Here is a 4,021-nt window from a genome sequence, read left to right as displayed (position 1 = left end):
GGGAGACTGAGTATTCTGCTTCCAGCATCAAACATGACAAGATGAAGAATTAAATGCAATCTGAGAACTCCACCCCACTCAGAACAGGTCCAGGAGACATTGAAATAGGAGAGCATGGTAAACACACACCTGAAATTCCAGAAATGATTGCCATGGAGGTGAAGAAACAACTCTATCAGGCCATAGAAGAGATCAGATCAGAAATAATTTCTCAGGCAAAAAATTAAATGACAATAATAATGAAAGAATTGCTCAGCACATCTGAAGAAGAAATATATTAAAAAGTAGATGAACATAGGCAACGGACGGAAATGTTAACTGAACAATATAGGAATGAACTAGAATGCATGAAACAGGTTCAAAGAGACATTCAGGAAATCCAAACTTCCATTGAAAGCTGGCAAAACTGCTTGAATGAAGCTGAAGATAGAATTTCAGATCTTGAAGACAGCATGGCAGCTAGTGATTGTGAAAGAAAGGATCTCTTAACAACAAGGAATCAGGAAAAATCAATATAACAGTTGCAAGATTTCACAAAGAGGAATAATGTAAGACAAATAGGAGTCCAGGAAACAGCAAGAGGCAACACAAACGACATGAAAAGAGTATTTGCAGAAATAATAGCAGAAAATTTCCCAAACATGGAAACAGAATCTGATATACAGGTAAATGAGGCATATAGAACTCCAACTACTCATAACCAAAATAAAACTACATCCAGATATATAATAATCAAGATCCCAGATCTCCAGCACAAAACAGAATATTAAAAGCTGTTAGAGGAAAGCAACAGATCACCTATAAAGAAAAGCCCATCAGAATCACAGCAGACTTCTCAACACAAACCACTGAAGCAAGAAGAGCTTGGAGTGAAGTATTACATATCCTAAGACAAAACAGCTTCCAACCAAGACTGATGTATCCTGCCAAACTATCCTTCAAATTCAATGGAGAAATAAAATACTTCCATGACAAAGAACAACTGAAGAACTTCATGAGTGCCAAACTATCCTTGTAAATAGTACTAAAATATATTCTAGACAGAGAAAAAAATGACCACAATTTCAAGAACAACAATAGAAAGGAACCCTCAAGCAGAGCAAGCAATTAAACAGGTAGAAAAAGAAGGAAACCAACAGAAAGTAAATAATATGACAATGATAAGCCAACACGTATCAGCTATAACCATAAATGTAAATGGACTCAATTCATCAGTCAAAAGAAACAGACTGGCAGAGTGGATTAAGAAACAAAATGCAGCAATATGCTGTATACAGGAAGAACATTTTACTCAAAAGTAAATCCATTGACTGAAAGTCAAAGGATGGAAAACAATTCTCCATGCACCAGGAACCCAGAAAAAAAACAAGTGTAGCTATTATGTTTGCAGACAATGTAAATTTCAAAGTAAGAACAATCAAAAGAAATAAAAAGGTCACTACATTCTTGTTAGGGGAAAACTGCAAGAGAAAGAGATAACAATCATAAATATGTATGCACCAAATATCAGAGCACCAAACTATATAAGACAAATCTTAACAGACATGAAAGCCCAAATAATTAATAACACTATTGTAATAGGGACCTCAACACCACTTTGACTCAAAGAGATAAGTCAACTAGACAAAAAAAAAAAATCAGGAAATAAATAACAGGCTTGAACCAAATCTGTGAACAACTAGAATTAGTAGATGTATACAGAGTGTTTCACCCTACAACATTAGAATACACATTTTTCTCATTGCCTATGGGACTTTCCCTAAAATAGACCACATTCCAGTGCATAGAGTATACCTACCTAAATGCAAAAGAACTGAAATTATCGTATGCATATCATCTGACCACAGTGTAATGAAATTGGAAATTAATGACAAAAGGAACTCCAAAAACTCCATAAACACTTGGAAATTAAACAACAACCTCCTGAATAACCAATGAGTCACAGAAGAAATTAAAGAAGAAATTAAAAAATACCTACAAACAAATGAAAATGTAAATACAACATATCGGAATCTGTGGGATGCAATGAAAGCAGTCCTCAAAGGGGAATTTATAGTGGTAAACTCACACATAAGGAAAACAGAAAGAGAACAAATAAATAGCCTAATGCTGCACCTCAAACTTCTAAAAAAAGAAGAACAAGTCAAGCCCAAAGAAGGGAGGAGATTATAAAGATCAGGGCAGAAATTAATGAAATTAGATGAAGAAAACCCCACAAAAAATAAATGAATCAAAGAGTAGGTTCTTTGAAAGCATAAAAAAATTGATAAACCCCTAGCCAATCTTATCAAAACAAGAAAGGAGAGAACTCAAATTCATGCAATAAAGAATGAAAATGGTGAAATTCCTACAGAACCTACAGAAATTCAGAAGATAATTAATCCCTACTTTGAAAATCTTTACTCCCATAGGACAGAAAACTCAGAAGAAATGGACAGATTCCTAGATATGTACGAATTACCAAGGTTGAATCAAGAAGATATAAAAATCCTGTACAACCCAATATCAATTAATGAGATTGAAAATGTGATTAAAAACTTACAACAAAGAAAAGCCTAGGCCCTGATGAATACACAGCAGAATTTTACAAGAAATTCAGAGAAGATTTAATACCAACATTCCTCAAACTCTTCAATGAAATTGAAAAGGAAGCAATTCTCCCTAAATCATTTCTGGAGGCAAGTATTATACCAATACCAAAGCCAGAGAAAGACCCAGCTGAGAAAGAGAACTGCAGACCAATCTCCCTAATGCATACAGATGAAAAGATACTCAATAAAATACTAGGAAATAGAATGCAGCAAATCATCAACAAAATTATACACCATGACCAAGTTGGATTCATTCCAGGAACGCAGGATGGTTCAATATTCACAAATCAATAAATGTCATATACCATATCAACAGAGCCAAAGACAAAACCACATGATCATCTCAGTAGATGCAGAAAAAGCTTTTGACAAAGTTCAACATAAATTCATGTAAATGAATGCTGGAAATAGGAATATGTGATCTTTACCTCAATCTGATCAAAGCTATCTATGAAAAACCAACAGTCAACATCACACTAAATGGACAAAAACTGAAAGCTTTTACTTTCAAATGAAGAACAACACAAGGATGTCTGCTGTCACCACTCCTATTCAACATTGTTCTGGAAGCATTAGCCTGAGCAATTAGACAAGAGAGAGAAATAAAAGGAATAAGGATAGGAAAAGAAGAAGTAAAATTATCACTATTTGCAGATGATATGATACTTTACATGGAAGACCCCCAAAACTCCTCAAGAAGACTCCTTGAATTAATCAACAAATTCAGCAGTATAGCTAGATACAAAGTCAACACCCAAAAATCAATAGCATTCCTATGCAAAAACAGCAAACAAACTGAGAGACAAATTAAGGAAAACATACCTTTCACAATAGCATCCAAGAAATTGAAATATTTAGGCATCAATCTAACAAAAGAAGTAAAAGACCTACTCAATGAAAACTACAGTACTCTGAAAAAAGAGATTGAAGAGGATTTCAGTACATGGAAAACTATTCCTTGTTCATGAAAAGGAAGAACCAACACTGTGAAAATGGCTATATTACCAAAATTGCTGTACAGATTCAATGCAATTGCCATTAAAATACCATTAGCATACCTCACAGATCTAGAGAAAGCATTCCTTAAATTCATCTGGAACCAAAAGAGATCCAGAATATCAAAAGCAATAATGGGCAACAAAGACAAGTCAGGTGGAGTCACAATCCCTGACCTTGAATTATACTACAAAGCTACTGTAATAAAATCAACACGATACTGACTAAAAGACAGATAAGAGGATCTATGGAACAGACTGGAAGAAACAGCCACAACCACAAACACACTCAGCCACCTAATCTTTGAAGGGACCAAACAAACTGACTGGAAGAACAATAGCCTTTTTAATAAATGGTGCTGGAAAAATTGGCTTGCCACCTGCCAAAGACTGTAAATAGACCCAAGTCTATCACCATGCACCAAACTCAAGTCA

This window comes from Chinchilla lanigera, unplaced genomic scaffold (genome assembly GCF_000276665.1).
Source record: "Chinchilla lanigera isolate Chin_1 unplaced genomic scaffold, ChiLan1.0 scaffold00002, whole genome shotgun sequence".
In the NCBI taxonomy this organism is placed as follows: domain Eukaryota; kingdom Metazoa; phylum Chordata; class Mammalia; order Rodentia; family Chinchillidae; genus Chinchilla; species Chinchilla lanigera.
Note: the sequence above shows the minus strand (reverse complement) of the source record.